We start from the raw sequence: 18,693 nt of genomic DNA on the forward strand, positions 1-18,693 counted from the left end.
GGCTCAAAGCACGTGGAAACGGCTCATGTATCTGTGCAAATGTTTTGAATTGTTATACAAGCGAACACCACAAAAAATAAATAAAAGTTACAGCTTGCCAGGAGCAAATTTGGTCCCTATTAAAAAAAAGGAATCAGATTCCGTGTAAGATCAAAGCATACAGATACCAAATTAAAGCGGTTGTGAAGGCTGAAGGTTTTTTTTTTTTTAACCTTCAAACTTACTCTGTGCAGCAGCTCCCCCAGCCCCCTAATACTTACCTGAGCCCCATCACAATCCAGCGATGTGGCTCTCCCAGGTCTCTCCCTCCACATTGGCTGAGACAGGCAGGAGCGAGGGGCCAGGAGAGCTGGGGACCCGAGAAGAGGAAGATCAGGGCTGCTCTGTGCAAAAGCACTGCACAGAGCAGGTATGACGTTTGTTATTTAAAAACACCAAAACAAAATTGCCTGTATCATCACTTTAAAAGGAATTTACATGGCATCTACTACATATGCACAGGAAATCAGTTCACAAGCATCTTGGCAAAACTTAAATTGCATGTAAACTGTTACTGAACAACATTCAGTTTGCGTAAAGGCCAAGTTCACTTTTGTTTTTAATAACATCCAGGTCCCCATGTACCAATATAAAATTAAAGGTTCATTTCAGAGGAATAATAAACATGTTATACTTACCTACTGTTTGCAGTGGTTTTACACAGAGCAGTCAGGATCCTCCTCTTCTTGGGTCCCCCCAGGCAGGCTCTCCTGGCCCCTCCCTCCTGTCAGATGCCACCACAGCAAGCAGCTGTGTGTCCATTCACACACTCAGCCAAAGCTTGGCCCCCCCTCTCCTCATTGGCTGACTGGCTGTGATTGACAGCTGTCTCAGCCAATGAGGAGACAAAGACCCGAGACAGCCGAGGCGGTTGTGCACATCGCTGGATCACAACGGGGCTCAGGGGCACTGCTGCACACAGGTTTTTTTTATCTTCAAGCATAGAATGCATGAAGGCAAAAATCTTTGAGCCCTTACAATCACTTTAAATGTATCTTAGTTGTAAAAATATACAAGATCTTTGATCTAAAGAGCAAGGCCTTCCTGGAATGTAGACAGAGGAGCCAGTAGGACCCCGGAAGTAGATTACCAGCTGATCTCCTTAGCACACACATATCCTGCACCGTCCTCATTAGTACACACCCTGCACCTATCAACTTTTTTTTTTCCCACAGCATCTCCGGGATCACTCCCCACATGCATTTGCCTGGCTACCCCAGTGTACCATCAGACGGGCTCAGGCCACATGCAGCCCACGGGACACCCCTGATGTAGTGCAAAGGCCTTCTTGATTGGATATAGAGTGATTGGATAGACGCTGTGTCCTCCTATTATATAGTTTTGGTAAATCTAAAGGAGATCGTACAATCAGATTGTATAGTATATGGTCACATTTATACACCTAAAATTAACTAGTTGCACTTTCAGTGTCACCAATTGTTAACGGCACACCAAACAGAAATGAGCACATTTTGCCGCATGAAAAACGGCAACAAATACAGCAAAACACATGCAGCATGCACTAAGCCAAAATGTCTAATGAGCTACTTTGCCACATGTAGCGTAGCCGACTGAAATCAACGGGCTGTCCTGTGTGTGTGTCACTGGAAAAATTAGCCAAAAATATGTGCTCCTTCTACTCTCGGCGTGAATAGGGCCTGCAAGTGAAAATCGGTGCGTTTACATAGAACAACGAGGCTCCATTCATATCTGTGTGTTACCGTATGCATGGCAGACTGCACAGAAAATGCATGCTTTGCCATAAATTTCAGAAACGCTGCAAATGTGCTCGTGTTTGTGTTATCATTACATGTTAAAGTGCAGCAAACACACCAAAAATGCAGTAATGAACCATGCTCTGCTCAAAAAAGTTCTGGAGCTTTTCTGGGGCGATTGTTGTGTGTATGGCAGCCTGTTCAAGTGAAAGGGCTGTCCTATGCGTGATGAGTGAAAATGCTCCAAAATACCCAAAACAAAAACGCATGCGGGAACGTGAGTCTTCACTACATGGAGATGTGAATGGGGCCTTTATCCACCCCCTCCTATGTATTTGTATAAAGATGGCCCTACACTATGTCATTTGATTGTACAATCTCCTTTAGATTTACCAGAACTATGGAATAGGCAGACACACCTGAACAATCTATTCAATTGGTATCAGACAGGCCTTTGTACTACATAGCGGATGGGAGGAAGGTAGTATTGTAATGAGGGAGGTGTGGACCAGAGTGATGAACAGACCCTATCACACCCTAAAGCCTTCTGGGAGGTGGCCTACTGGAAGTGAATGCTGAGAGACCATCTAGGAAATGCAATCTGAAAATCTGTTCAAACATTCAAATAAAACAGACAAAAAAAAAAGTAAACCTCCTGTGGATGAGGCAGGTGAGAGAAAAGCACATTGGGATGGTTGGGCCAGAAATGGCATTGGAGAACGCTTCTATTTATGATGAAGAGTGAAATTCTGCCCAAAAAGGTGAATTTTATCATTTAAACACTATCATTTAGAATTAAATACATTTTGTCTTTTAGGTAAAATACTTTTTAAACTTTTTAATACCATGTGCTACTAACCTATTGCAGCCTATTCAAAAGTCACACTCCAATGATAGGTGCATGGCGTTTCTCAGAGTGGGTTTTTTGATGGGGATAACCATGGAACATGCCTGTGTAACGTGTTTGAAAACAGCCAAATGTAGTGATAGAAGTTGTTATAACAGGAGGTAACTGAACAAAGACCTTTATGGTAGTATCACCAGGTATTATTTTAATGAAAGCTGCAGATATTAAAATTTAATTTTGATATTCTTTCAACATTTTAACACCAATACGAGTTCATATTGATTGAATTTATGTATACTATAAGACTTGAGTAAAATCGGTGCTCAATATGATAAAACGAGGAATACGCACAAACTTTTTTCAGGCTGTCCATTCTTGTCAATTTTTTAAAACAGAACTAAAAAGGCAAAACTACCCCCTGCCCCCCCCCCCCCCCATTTTGGATAGAAATGGGGAGGGTTATAACCACTATCAATACATATACATAGGGTTATAACCAAAAACATAACACAAATTTTTGTAAAATATAAAAAGATGATGTTACGTTGAGTAAGTAGTAGATACCAAACATGTTCCGATTGCGTTTGTGCAATGGCGACAAACTGTAAATTTTACTATTCATAGGTGACACTTTAAAAGCCTTTACAAGTTACCACTTTTTACAGAGGTGGTCCAGTGCTAGAATTACTAGCCATGATTTGGCCATCGCAGGGATACCTCACTAGTTAGCCGCTCTGACAAGAAAGACGACCGCCATAACTAAAAAATGATATCTGGGTGATGCCTGCAGGTGCAGGCATCATTCCGGTACAACCACTGAAAGTCCAGCGATGTACGGGTACGTCGCTGGTCTGGAAGTGGTTAAACTATTGCTCATATTGCTGATCCCTTAAAAAATGCTAGAGGCTTCCTAGTATTACAGACACTTTAGACACGCTGAACCATCAATGAGAAAACGGAAAAACTACTAGATATTAAAAAAAAAATTAACTCCTGTAAACTTTGGTCTTTATGGTTGCATAATAATAACTGTACTGGAAACTGCTTTTTAATTCTCTCTCTCCTACCACCCTTCATCTCCCCCCCCCCCTCCTCTATATAAAGCTAGTAATGAGGTAGAAAAGTACAAGTTGTACAGACATCAACATTTTTTTTTTGCAGAACTTTTGCTGTTAGTTATTAATTTTTCTCTTTGTGACAAGTCCGCTTCCTGTTATACTAAATGTTAAATATATATGATAAAAAAAAAAAAAAGAAGGATTCCTTGCTGTACCAATAAGGGTTCTTTTAAGTGGTTTTTGGTGTTTAAAAAAAACAAAATGCAGAAAAATGTATTGCTATGGAACCTTTCACATTGATGAACACCAAAGTCTTGCATGCTGCATTTTTGGTGCAGGTTTACAAAGACCTCCTCATTGAAAGGAACGTAAAACACTTAAACACACCAGCAGTGCGTTTGAGTTATGTGTCCAAGTTTCACAGGTGCATGCTGGGAATAAAGAATCCAGAAAAGGCACTAATAATGCATTGAAAATGCGTCAAAAAAGTGATACGTGTTTTTTCAAAATATCACTTAAGAGCACAGGTGTGAAAGGACCCCAAGGATTCAAAAAACAGGATCCGACTTTTCTCTGAGCTCACTTTCAGCCTGCTTGTTCCAGATTAGTAACTCAAAAGAACACAACCAGAAACAGCCAGGCAACTAGCATTTTTACAAAAAAGTGAATTGAAGCTTGCGTTGTTCGATTATGGCAGGTTTCCAGTCTAATGAGCCCCTCAAGTTCTAAAAAAGCCTAAACAATGCTAACTTCCGAACACCTAAAAGTAACCTTCCCAGAAATCTCTGCACAGACAGGGTCAAGTAAACGGATGGTTATTTTTGCTCTCTCTTGCATCTGACCATCCCTATTCTTATACACCTACCGTAATTATTTCTTCATCACAGTCCTCATGGTGGAATCTTGCAGTTCTCCAGTCGAGACAAAAGTTGACCCTTAGCGCATTCTAGTTAGTCCACACATTTCTAAGTGCTGAAGAGTTTCTATGCTCAAGTGCAAGGTGGCTTTTATTGCTCCAAGGCAACGAGATGACAAGTGCAATTTAAGAAAAGAGGAGGAGGTCTTCGCTTCCAGTGCAAACAAACCCTTTATTCAGAGTTCTACCATGAAACCTACAGACAGAATAAGAAAGAAAAAAAATACATTTTAGAAAATAGGCACAGCCAATAAAAGCCTTTTAAAAAGACAGACTTTAAAAAAAAAGCAAACATTTCTACATTATGATCAGCCACTAAAATAAAATTCCACAACACAACAATTTAACACTTCCCAGGCAACAGAGTGACGGATTACGCTTCAAGCAGAAATGAGGTTAGGCATGTTCAGATCCCAGTCTAGGAAGGTGTCGCTGTACACTGCCAATCATAGTGTCCAAGGCATTCCCGGCTCTGTGAACATGCATGCAGCTGTGGGGCGAGGAATTACAGCTTACTGGCAGGATCTCTCCGGTGAGTTCGGACCAGGATCCAATCATGCCTGAGCTCATACCTATGTACAAGTAGTACTCCTTACCTTCTGAAATTAGAAACACAAGCTTACTTACTAAAGAATTTTCATTCTAATCTAGTGAAGGGTCACTTCAATTATCCAAAGCAAATACATATTTATTTTATCTGCACAGGATTAGGCATTTTAAAGTAAACAGCTACACTTTAGTGAATATTCTAAACCCCTTGTCAACCCCCCCATAGCTGTGTCTATGCAAGTGTATCCCTCCAACCCTTACTCCCATTTCACATATATACGGCCATGTGGGCCGCGTTTTGCACGGGCACGAGAGCCCATTCATTTGAATTGACTCCCGTGCCACACAGGGAAGAAGTCCCTTCACTTCTTTGGAAAATGCAACCCGCACGGGAACCTCGGTTCCCAGTACGGTTGCGTTTTCCAGTACGGCCAGTGTTCCATTAGAACTAATGGCAGCCGCCCGCGGGTCCGCATTTCTCTGTGCGGGTGGTGATTTTCATACGGATCCGCAGCGGCACCACCCGCACAGATGTGAACCTAGGGTCATACAGTCACATTAACCACGCTCTTTCACAGACTCTTGCTCCTCTACAGCCAGACCTGAAATCAGCAGTGTTGGCGACCAAGGCAAGCAGCAAAGTCACTTGCCCGGTCATGTGCTTATGCCTAGCAATTGGATGACCAGCCACAGTCACAGAGGTCATATAGTTCCCATACCTAGAAGTTCTAGGTATTCTTGCTGGATGCTGGGGAGTGCAGGTAACTACATGTGGGTCAGAAGACCCCCTTTCCAGAGACACGATCCCCAAGTATTTCTGTATACAGCCCTTCATTGTGTAGGTCTGAGCAAACTGAAAGAATCAACACAGCAGGAAAAGTTCTGCCTGTATCAGGAACAATTTGTTTTTTTAATTCAGAATTGCTCAGCCAGGGCAGCACAACAGTAAAAAGCCACACAGAGTTTAGACTGTACAGTCATCTAGAATAAAAATTATACTTCGAGAACTGATGTCTTATGATGGATTCACACATTACCCATGACAATTAGGCAGTCAAGGGTAACTTTCCAAAAAGGTACCAAAAGTGCCGCTGGCTGAATACATTTCTATACTGGAAAATCTCTAACCAAAATCAGAAACTTTCCATTTGAACCCTAGGCAAGAATAGGATTCCATTGTCTGTGCAGTAACTGCGTCAATGTCTCAATATTTCAATACTTTCCAAATGACTGACTGGGAATAAGCATGCAGCCAGTGAAGTCAGAGCTGACCTGCACTGGGTAAAACACAGTGGGTTGATTTACTAGAGCAGTAGAGCATGTTCCATTTCAAAGTACATTCACCTAGCTTAGTGAATGAGGTGAGGTTGTGCCAACTTAAAGACTAATTCTAGGAATACTATAAATAGTTTGTTTGGACCAAGCTGGCCCAAACTAGTTCCTTTACTAATCAATGCAGCGGCTGCCAGCACTGTATAAACTGTATATAGAATCCCAGAACAAAACCTGAGTCAGGCTGAGTGCTGCTCAGTTATGAACAGGCAGTTTTGGGATTTCTTTGGTGGGGTGGATGACATCACAATATTCACCTCAGCCAATCAGAGGAAGCCTTGTGTTCATAAAAGCACAAGGATCCCAATGAATGGCTGAGCAGTGCTGAGCCAAACAGGACCAGAAGTACCACACAACTGCCAAAACACAGCGCCGTATGTTGTATGTAAATTGTATACTTTGTTTCTACAGGACACTGCATAGCATGGCATTTATAAAGGGTCAACACACGCTAAAGAGTTAATTGCTAAAAAGGTAAGTAAAAAAAAAAAAAAAAGAAAAAAGTGATCAAAATAAAATGTGGCCCGTTATTCCATACTTATTGCCCTCATTTCACATCCATTCAGGACAACAGTAGAAAATTGTCAGCCAGCTTTTTTTTTTAAATTGTAATCTGATTAATTGTTAATGCAGGTTGCACCAGATGGTGAATTAAACATATTGCATGATCACGAGACGAGGATAGCACGATACCTCAGATGTCAAGCAACATCCGAAGCCTGCTGTATAAACTTTACAACAAAGCTTGGGGAAAATGATACAGAAGTAGTAGCAGACCACAGAGGCCTTGAGGAAAAACACACACGCACACACACACACGCACACGCACGCACGCACGCACGCACGCACGCATGTAACTACAATTATTATATATCACAATAGTCCAAGACTGAGATCTTGGGCAGAATCACCTTGGGGCTAATACCTTCTGGAGCTCAAACTGCCGCTGGCTAGGGGATTCTCTGGCAGATTTGTCGTGATTCTGCCCATGATCCCAAAACACTGCACAAATCCCATTATGCCTGTTCAGGTGCCATTCATTTTCAATGGCACCAAATTGCGGAGCAGTTCTGTCACAATAAATTACGCTGCAATCACAGCAAACTGCATCACGCGAAGCTTGTTGCTAAAGCAGGAGCTGCTTTTTGGCGACAAGGTTTGCCACTATTACAGCACGGTTTATCATGCAACAATTGTGGCAAAACTGCACCATGTTTGGGTGCCATTGAAAATTAACTGCTTCCGGACCGCCCTATATCAGAAATACTGCTACAGGGTGGCACGGATGCGCAAAATCACATATATACGTGATTTTGCGCGGTTGCCAATCACTGGGTCCCAGCCAGTGATTGCCGAGCATCCCCGACGGGGAGAAGAACGGTTTGTAAACAAAACAGTTCTCCCTGTCAGCTCGTGCACACTGCTTTGCATGCCATGTAATTCCTCAGGAGGGCAAGTGGTTAATGGCATCGAAACAGGCTTGGTGGAATTTGTTATTTATGCACAGCGTTTTAGGGACATGCACAGAATTATGGCGATTCTGCCCGAGATCCCCAGCCAGCAACAGTTGAGCTCCAGAAGGTTTTACCCCATTCATGACCAGGCCATTTTTGCTATGCAGCACTGTTACCTTAACTGGACTTGCTCAGTCATGCAACTCAATGCCCAAATGAAATTTATAACAAAGCTTTCTTTTGGTGGTATTTGATCATATACACATATACACACACACAAAACACTTAAACTACTTTATTACAAACTCTATGTAATAAAAAAAAAAAAAAATATATATATATATATATATATATATATATATATATATATAAAAATCATCTATTTGCTACATATATCCCAATAAGTGTATATTAATTGGTTTGAGTGAAAGTTATATGGTGTATATATACACTGGACTTTACATAGCTATGATGATGTACTGGTAATAGTGGTGATCAGAGACTCATAACGGGACTGTGATAAGTGTGGCGGGCAATCTGGCACTGAAATTGTGACACTAATACAATGATCAGTGCTAATACTGTAGGGGCAATCAAGGAGTTAACTGTGTGCCTAACAACCTGCAATGTGTGTAATATGTGCGGCTTTAAGCCCTGGTTCACATTGATGCGAATTGTCATGCAATTTTACCGTTCAAATCGCATACAATGATTGGCATTTGAATCGTTCTAATGGGTGCAACTCCATCGGAGTTGCACTGATTGGAAAATTCGCTTCTGCACTATTGCCGATTTGGGGTGCGACTTGCATAGACACCTGTGCATGAAGTTGCACTGATATCTATCAAGCCTCACCCCAAGCGCACTGTCATCTGACTTTACAATGTGAAGTTGCACAATTTCAAAGCCGGATCCAGTGTGAACCAGGGCTTACTTTAGTGTATGGCTGTTTATCCTGCCTGCTTTGCAGGGAGAACAGCTAGCCAGATCGCTGTTCCCTGTACATAGAGTTCTGTGTTTTTGCGAGTCTGCAGAGAGGCGCACACACGAGCGCCCCAAACCCGTAAGTTTAGACACGATGTACCAGTACGTCGCTTGGCCTGCAGCGGCCGCTCTGGACTAAATTTGTTCAACGAAAGCTAAAAGGAATCAGTTTGCACTAGCTGTGCGCCGAAATGAAAATTCAGGTGCCGAAACTGATACCGAATATTCAGAATGCAAGTGTCCGAAAACTGAACCGTCTGCATATGTGATGGTGGGGAGGCTCCAATTTTTTTATTTTTTTTTTACTACTTTCATGTATATATTTATTTTTTTTAAACTTATGATTTTATTGCTATCACATACCAGATCAATAGCCCCCCTATGTGATAGCATATAAGTGACAGGTCCTCTTTGTAGGGGGGAGGGGGGCAGTGTGTGCAAGGAGGGGGCAGGAGAGGAACAGTGTATACAGAGAGACTCCCTCACTGGCTGTCAATATATGTCAGTGCCAGTATTTAAATGCAATTGCCGGATTTTTTTTTTCCTTCACCATAGCCGTCACTTTCTCTTGAGCTAAAGGAAAATTTGTTTTTTAGCTCCTGGAAGAAAATAAAAAGAAACTTTCTTTTAGCTCAGGAAAGTGACAGCTGCTTCTCTGAGCTATAGTGAAGAAAAAAAAACAAAAAACAAAACAGTAATTGCATTTTAAAACCGGCACTGACATATAGGGGTTTATTTACTAAAGCTGGAGAGTCCAAAATCAGACTCACTTCTGCATAGAAACCAATCAGCTTCCAGGTTTCATTGCCAAAGCTTCATTGAACAAGCTGAGGTTAGAAGCTGATTGGTTTCTATGCAGAAGGGGGTCTGATTTTGGACTCTCCAGCTTTAGTAAATAAACCCCCATAGTGACAACCAGCCACTGTATACACTGCTCCTCTGCTGCCTTTCTTCGCCCCCCCCTTCACATCTGCAGTACACACAATCCCTGTATCGGCTACATTTTTCCTATTGGCAAAATGCCGATGGAGCTATTTTTGGCTATGTTTTGGTGGCCGAAATGTCAGTGCATCCCTAGTTTGCACGCCTACAGTCCAATTAATGAAATTAGTTTGGAGTTGTGGTTTACAGCTACTTTGATAAAAGACAGCCAAACATTTTAAGGTTGCTGTTCATAAGAAGCATCAGCTGATGTGAACCATGCCTTGCAAAAAAGAGCTCTCTGAAAACATAAGGATGGAAAGGGATACAAAGCAACCACAAAGTGTATAGGCGTCCATCAGCCGACAGATCAATTGTCTATAAATGGACAGTTTTGTACTGTGGCTACTCTCCCTATAAGTGGGCACCCAGCCAAGACGTCTCCCAAGGCACAACACAGAATCATCAACGAGGTAAACAACCCACGAGCAACAGATAATGGCTTGAAGACATCACTGGAACTGGCAAACATCCCCGCTCATGAGTCTACCATGTGCCAGTGTTTGAACAGGCAGGGAGTTCATGACAGAACACCACGAAGGAAGCCGCTGCTCTCCAAAACACACATTGCTGCACATTTGAAGTTCACCAAAGAGAACCATGGTAAACCACATTACTGGGAAATGGTTTTGTGGAATGATGAAACAAAAGTTGAATTGTTCAGGAAGAATACTCAGTACTATGTATAGCGCAATAAGGGCACAACTTACCGACATCAAAACCTCATCTCAGCAGGGAAGTATGGTACAGGGAACATCATTATTATTATTATTATTATACAGTATTTATAAAGCGCCAATAGTTCGCTCAGCGCTGTACATTACAAAGGGGGACAGAACATGTGACAGAACAATACCAATACAATGCAAAACATGAGGGAATTGAGGGCCCTGCTCTTTCGAGCTTACAATCTAGGAGGGAGGGGATGGTGGCACAGGAGGAGATAGCTGTGGGGGATGGAGTGGTAGGAAGAGTGGAGGAGGTCAGCAAGTTAGCAGGGGGTGAGGTAGGCTTCCCTGAAGAGATGGGTTTTCAGGGTGCGCCTAAAGGAGAGGAGAGTAGGTGATAATCTGATGGGTTGGGGCAGGGAGTTCCAGAGGATGGGTGACACCCTGGAGAAGTCCTGGAGGCAGGCATGGGAGGAGGAGACCAGGGAGCTAGAGAGAAGGAGGTCTTGTGAGGAGCGGAGTGTGCGTGCTGGGCGGTACTTGGATATTAGGTCGGTGATGTAGTTCGGGGCAGTATGGTGGACAGCTTTGTACGTCAGTGTTAGGATTTTAAATTTGATCCGTTGCGCAATCGGAAGCCAGTGGAGGGATTGGCAGAGGGGGGTGGCGGAAACGGAGCGTTTGGAAAGGTGAATGAGTCTGGCAGCTGTATTCAGGATCGACTGAAGCGGGGATAGCCAGCGGCGAGGCAGGCCAGTGAGGAGGGAGTTGCAGTAGTCGAGTCGTGATATGATGAGGGAGTGGATGAGCTGTTTAGTGGTTTCTGGGGTTAGGAACGTGCGGATTTTGGCGATGTTGCAGAGGTGGAGTCTGCACGAGTTTGTTAAAGATTGGACTTGGGGCTGGAAGGATAGGTTGGAGTCCAGAATGACACCAAGTACTCTGGCCTGCAGAGCGGGTTTGATATTGGCGTTGTTGGATGTGATGTAGAAGTCAATGGGGGGTGGGGTTCGCGCTGGGGGGGAAGACAAGGAGCTCGGTTTTGGAGAGATTCAGTTTAAGGAAGTGGAGCGACATCCATTCTGATATGTCGCTCAGTAGGTGTGTGATTTGGGCAGAGACCGAGGGGGTGAGGTGGGGGGTTGAGAGATAGATTTGTGTGTCGTCGGCATAGAGGTGGTAGTTGAAGCCGTGAGAGTGCATGAGTTGGCCAAGGGAGGAGGTGTAGATGGAGAAGAGAAGGGGCCCAAGGACAGAGCCTTGAGGGACCCCAACAGAGAGGGGGAGTGAGGGGGAGGTGGTAGCATTATAGATAACGCTGAAAGAGCGTTGTGACAGGTAGGATGAGAGCCAGGAGAGAGCAGAATCTCTGAGGCCGAGGGAGTGTAGTATTTTGAGGAGGAGGGGGTGGTCAACTGTGTCGAAGGCCGCAGAGAGGTCAAGGAGTAGGAGCACTGAATAGTGGCCATTAGCTTTGGCGGTTAGAAGGTCGTTGGAGAGTTTGAGTAAGGCGGTTTCGGTGGAGTGTAGGGGGCGGAAGCCAGACTGTAGGGGATCGAGGAGGTTGTTGTTGTTGAGGTGAGAGCATAGGCGGGTGTAGACGAGGCGCTCGAGGAGTTTAGATGTAAGTGGGAGCAGGGAGATGGGTCTGAGGTTGTTCGGGTCATTGGGGTCCAGGGAGGGCTTTTTAAGTATGGGGGTGATGTGTGCATGCTTCAGTGGGGAGGGGAAAGTGCCGGAGGAGAGGGAGAGATTAAAGATGTGGGTGAGGGAGCGTAGGATGGAGGGGGAGGGAGGTCGTAGGAATTGTGAGGGAATAGGGTCGAGGGGGAGGTGGTGAGGCGGGCATCAGAGAGGATCTTGGAGACTTCCTCGATGGTAGTAAGGTCAAAGGTGCGGAGTGTTGGGGGAGCTTCAGTATGAGGAATGTAGGGTGGGGTGGGAGAGGAGGTCAGAGCAGTGGTGAGGCCGTGGGAGAGGGGTGAAGAGGGGGTAGCTAAGTGAGGGGGAAGGGGGTTGGAGGGAGTTTGAGCAGCGACGAAGTCCCTGCGGGTAATGTCGAGGGGGAGGGGGGATGATGGGGTAGCTGTGTGAGAGGGGACGGGTTGAGAGGGCGTGTGAGTTGGAGTGATTTGGACTTGCTTCTCTGTCTCAGGGGCTGGACCATTTGCCATTATCAAGGGGAAAAAGAATTCCCAAGTATACCAAAATATCCTACAGCCTAAATGTCAGGGTGGCTGTCCACCAGCTTAACCACTTGCCTACCGGACACTTATACCCCCTTACTTACCAGGCCAATTTTCAGCTGTCGCATTTTGAATGACAATTGAGTGGTCATGCAACATTGTACCCATATGAAATTTTTTATAATTGTTTTCACAAAAATAGAGCTTTCTTTTGGTGGTATTTCATCGCCGCTGGGTGTTTTATTTTTTGCGCTATAAACAAAAAAAAGAGCAAAAAAAAAAAAAAAGTTTTTCTTTGTTTCTATTTCTATAGATTTCTATTTTGCAAGCAGGTAATTTTTCTCCTTCACTGATGTACGTTGATGAGGCTGCACTGGTGAGGTGGCACTGATGGGCAGCACAGGTGGGCACCAATCATCAGGGCACTGATCATCAGTGCCGATCCCTCCTCTGACAACTGCCGGTTCTCGGCAGTACTTTCCGCACGCTGTGACAGCATGAGGAAAGTGCAGCCGAGAACTGGCAATTGCATATCCCGGTGATCAGTGTGTCATTGGATACAGCTGATCACGTAGCAAAAGGTCGCTGTGATTGGCCTTTTACCATATTACGTGATCAGCTGTGTCCGTAGGAGACAATGACCCTAAGCATCAAAGTAAATCCACCAGACTGGCTTCAGAAAAACAAAATAAAAATGCAACTTTTGGAGCGGCCCACTCACAGCCCAGACCATAACCTCACAGAGATGTTACTCAAATAACCTGTCAGTGGTTAAAACAAAGTTATGGCTGACCGATACTGGTGTGTAAATTAACCCCTTCAATACCAGACACATTTACCCCCTTCCTGCCCCGGCCATTTTTAAGCTTTCAGCGCGGTCACACTTTGAATTACAATTACTCAGTCATGCAACACTGTACATAAATGATCTTTTTTTTTTTTTAAAGACAGATAAACCTTTCCTTTGGTGGCATTTAATCACCATTGTTTTTTTGGTATATAAATGAAAAAATATCACAATTAAACACATGCGTTTTTCTTTGTTTCTGTTATAAAATTTAGCAAAAAAAAATCTTTCATAAAAAGTTGTACGTTTATCAAGCAGAGATAAATTTCTCTAATTTCAGTTCTCAGGGAAAAATCTTCTCCTCTGTCCCCCGGTTTATGAGGCGGAGAACATTTGTTCTCAGAAGAAGAGAGAAGTTTTTCCTCTGAACAGCTGAGATCGGTGTAGAAGGGGGAGGGCTGCATGTGATCTCCCAAGATAATTGTGTGATTACAGATCACCTGAGCTTAAACAGTGAAACCAAAAAGTTAAAAAGACCATGCGATTACATGAAAATAGTAAGCACTGACCACTAGTACTTTTTAAAACGCATATTTTGGCACACATTCTTTAAATGTGTATATTGGCTACTTTTTATTGCGCATTCCGCATTATTTACATGCATTTTGCGGCTTTTTAGCATGCTGTATTAATTTAACACACATTTTGACGTGGGTTTTTAATGTGCATTTTGGCGTTTTTCTAAACACATTTAGGCACTTTAACGCACATTTTGGCACGGGTTATTTTAACCTGCATTCTGGTGTGGCTTGTAACGCACTTTTTGGCACTTTTCTTGGCATATATTTTGGCACTTTTGTAAAGTGCATTTTGATTTGTTTTTTATACATATTTTGGCAAACCGCACATCTGCTAGCCACATTTGGGTGCCATTGGGTGTCGTTTTCAAGAACACACAAAAACGCAGGTAAAACAAGCCAAAATACATGTAAAAAAAAAAAGGCACCAAAATGCACATAATTTCAACTCACATTTAAAAAAAAAAAAAAAAAAAAAAGTGTTGAAAAAAGCAGCAAAATATTTGTTAAAACTGCACCAAAAAGGCCCAAAAAAAAGCCAAAACTGAACCTGCGGCAAAATGCATGTCTAACAGTATTTGGGGTGCCATTAACAATGAATGGCACCCAAAAGCACACTGCGTATTTTAACACAATTTTAGCCCAATTTGGTATTGCGGCAAGAACTGTGAAAATCTGCCAACAATTCTGCATTGCTCAGATGTGAATGCGTTCTAAACGACAATACACTAGAACTATAGCGTGTGTGTGTGTGATATATCTTCTCACACACACACACACTGTACACTATATATAAAACACAAATATACATATATAAACATATAGGAGTTATAATTTATATCCATGTTTAACTCTGCTGGTGCTGATATTAGGAAGAAAGAAATCTTCCTCACATCACAGCAGCTTCTCCACTATATTCTCCAGCTCTGGGCAGGAGAATCCGCGACGGAGATATTCTAACCTCCCTAGCGGTCTATGTCCATATTTCTGTGCTCAAAGCAGTACATTTTTTTTTTAATTGAAATATGTATTTTTTTATTGTAGGCCTGTAATTTTTAGGAATAACTCACTGAAATCTGTCTGAACAAGAGTCTAGTAAACATCCCAGGTATGATAAAATTTGAACACCGAAATCATAAATTATAATTTAATAAATAACCATAACAAATAATATAATAAATTTAACTCAATAATATTATCAAACCAAAAACACTGAAATTTGAAATATAGCGCCAAGTTCGCGCATCACTGAGCAAAGTTGCAAAATCGGTTTCAGTGTCTGATGACGAATTTCCCCCACGAATCATTATCACTCAATTCTGCAAGTGGTTCTGATTTACTATCGCTGTTCTCTAGCCGGTCTAAAACCACTTTTGACCTAAAGTGACGCTTTTTGGACGCCATGGACGTCTCTCAGTTTCCAGGCAGAAAGAACAGTAAAAATGCAGGCAGGGCACAGGACAAAGCACTCGGGACAAAATGTATGTGAAATGGTTTGATACAGGAATGTTATACTATGTGATATAATTTAGTGAATGTCACTTTTGCAACTTTCAAATTTCCCGCCGTTCCGTCCCCCGTACGTCCCATTGTCGAAGGGAACAGAACCCAGAAGACAGATGCCGGCATCCACCGGAGGACATTGCCGGGGACACTGCAGGAGGGACATCGCGGGAGCGCAGGACAAGGTAAGTGAAGAAGAGATCCCAGAGCAACGCTGCAGTGTATTCCCGAGTGTAGCTCGGGGTTACCGCTTGTGGTGCTGAAACTTTACCCCGAGCTACACTCGGGAATACCTCCAGGGAGGTTAAAGAGATGGCCAGTGAGATCTTTAGATCTCACCTTCATAAACTGGCCATCTCTGTAAGGCTAGGTTCACATATGTGCGGGAGAAGTCGCTGCGGATCCGCACATAAATCCGTGCAGCCGCACCACCCACACAGAAGAATGCAGACCCGCGGGCGGGTGCCATTAATTCTAATGGCACGCCGCCCGCACTGGAAACTGAGGTTCCCGTGCGGGCTGCGGTTTCCAAAGAAGTGCAGGGACTTCTTCCCTGCGTGTCCCGGGGCACGAGAGTCCATTAAAATTAACGGGCTCTTGTGCCCACGCAAAAACCACAGCCCGCATATATGTGAACCAGGGCTAATTGAATGACAGAAGGGTGTGTCCTGTGATGAGAAGTAAAGAAAATGTTCTCCGCTCCTCACCTCAGCTTCATAAACTGGCACACCTGAGAGATCAGCTGTCATCAGGATCTCAGCTTTTCTCTCTTTCATAAACAGACACCAAATTTAGGCCAAAATGTATTCTGCTACATTTCTTTAGCAAAACCCCACATCTCTGAAAATTGATCAATCCTGAGGGATCATTTCTTGAGTCCCTAAAATGCCAGAGGACAGTACAAATATCCCCCAAATTCCTTTTTGGAACACAGACAGGCCAAGGTATTTAGTAAGGTGCATGGTGAGTTTTTTTAAGTTGTAATGTTTTTGAAAACTACGATAAATAAAATGTGTTTTCCCACAATTTTTTAAATACATACTGTCACCAGCACAGTACAGCGTCAAATGACTTGCGTTGGTGATCAGAGATACTGACTGTTGACAGTAATCACCCCACGGTGCGACCGCTAGGGTGCGTGATTGGAAGGAAATCATATGTCCACCCAGGATGGGAAAGTTCCCACTTGGCAATCATTTGACTATAGGCCGGGCGAGAAGCAGTTAAGAATGCTTTCAGAAGTAGAAGTGTTAAGTTTATATTTTTATAGTTAATATTTTTATCAATTAACAAAATGGAAAGTAAATGAACAGAAGATAAATCCAAATCAATATTTGGCATGACCTTCTGCTTTCAAAACAGCATCAAGTTTAGGCACACACAAAGATTTTGAAGGAACTTGGCAGGTAGGTTATTCCAAACACCTTGAACCACAGATCTTCTGTGGATGTAGACTGCCTTAAACTGTACGGACTCCTAATATAATTCCATAAAGATTTTATGTTGAGATCAGGGCTCTGTGGGAGCCAAACCATCACTTCCAGGACTCACGGTTCTTCTTTACGCTGAAGATAGTTCTTAATGAGGTTGGCTGTATGTTTGGGGTCATTGTCTTGCTGCAGAATAAGTTTGGGGGCAATCACATGCCTCCCTGATGGTATGGCATAATGGATAAGTATCTGCCTGTATTTATCAGCATTGAGGACACCACTGATCTTGAGCAAACCTCCAACTCCATTTGCAGGAATGCAGCCCTAAACTTGTAAGTAACCTCCACCATGCTTCACTGATGCCTGCAGATACTCATTACTGTACCACTCTCCAGCCTTTTGAAGATCTAACTACAGCCAAATATTTTTACATTTTAATTCACACCAGAACACCTGCTGCCATTTTCTACTCCGCAGTTCCTAGGTTTTCATGCATAGTTGAGTCATTTGGCCTTGTTTCCAAGTCGGATGTATGGCTTTTTGGCTGCAATTCTTCCATGAAGACCAATTCCCGCCAGACTCCTCCAGACGGTAGATGGTTGTATACCTGGGTCCCACTGGTTTCCGCCAGTTCTGTGCAGACTGCACTGCTGGAGGTCTTCCGATGTTGAAGGCAAGTAAGCATGAGGTGTCTCATCTGCTGGATTAAGTTTGCTTGGCCAACCACTGAGTCTACGGTCCTCAAGGTTGCCCATTTCTTTTTGCTTCTTCAAAGGAGCTTGAAAAGCACATCTTGAAATCTTTGCCTGGGAGAGACCTTGCTGATGCAGTATAACTACCTTGTTGCTGGGCTCAGTCTTCCCATGGTGTATGCCTGGAACATAAAATTGTCACACAGCCTAACCTTAGTAGCAGAGTTTGGCTGTTTCTCATCCAGTTTTAAGCCTCCTACACAGCTGTTTGTTTCAGTTAATGACTGCTTGGTATAATTGGTTAATCATACACCTGACTAATCCTACAAAATCTGTCTTTGTGCAAGTGTACAAAGTGTGTCTAAGAACGGATGCTAGTTTGACGCCAAAGGCAAGTCACACCAAATATTGATTTGATTTAGTTTTGTTTGCTCACTTTGCATTTTGTAAATTGATAAAAATAAATCATAACATTTTTTAAAGCATTCTTAATTTACAGCATTTCTTCCCAGCTGCTTATCATTTGCACAGTACTTTTTTTTTTAACCTCAAAAGCGAATTATTTAGTATATCATAAAAAGGTACCGTTTGAAGGGTTCTCCCAAAAGGTTTTCAAAACAGTTTTGAGAATTTACATTTGGACTGATGACTACAAACAAATAAGTAAAACATGAGCATATAGTTTCTGGTACATGACAACCCTACTATGACTAAAACAGTTGGAGGGGGAAAAAAAAAAAAAAAAAAGGGAAGGACAAACACATACACATCCCTGTCCACAAGGAAAAGCATATCATTTTCTGGGTAAATTTGCTGTTGAACTGATGCAGAAAATGAGAGCTGACATAGTATCTTACGAGGAAAGAATTTGCTGTAACACAATAAAAAGACTGTCCTAGTTAACAAGCACTGATTACCTGGCCATTTCAATTGTGCGAAAAACAAACTAATATTAAATCTGGAAACATGAGCCC

General features: G+C 42.9%; 1 protein-coding gene across 3 annotated transcripts in view; it reads right to left on the bottom strand.

The window, feature by feature from the left end:
* SOCS5 (suppressor of cytokine signaling 5) overlaps positions 1–18,693 on the bottom strand; it is a 62,985-nt gene that overhangs the window by 30,291 nt on the left and 14,001 nt on the right. For all 3 annotated transcript variants that reach the window (XM_089653912.1, XM_089653914.1, XM_089653913.1), the window contains exon 2: positions 4,525–4,771. The gene's annotated coding sequence lies outside the window, so the exon portion shown is untranslated. The remainder of the gene's footprint in view (positions 1–4,524; positions 4,772–18,693) is intronic.

This window comes from Staurois parvus, unplaced genomic scaffold, assembly GCF_062004578.1.
Source record: "Staurois parvus isolate SC_StPar_1 unplaced genomic scaffold, SC_StPar_1.0 ptg000727l, whole genome shotgun sequence".
NCBI lineage: Eukaryota > Metazoa > Chordata > Amphibia > Anura > Ranidae > Staurois > Staurois parvus.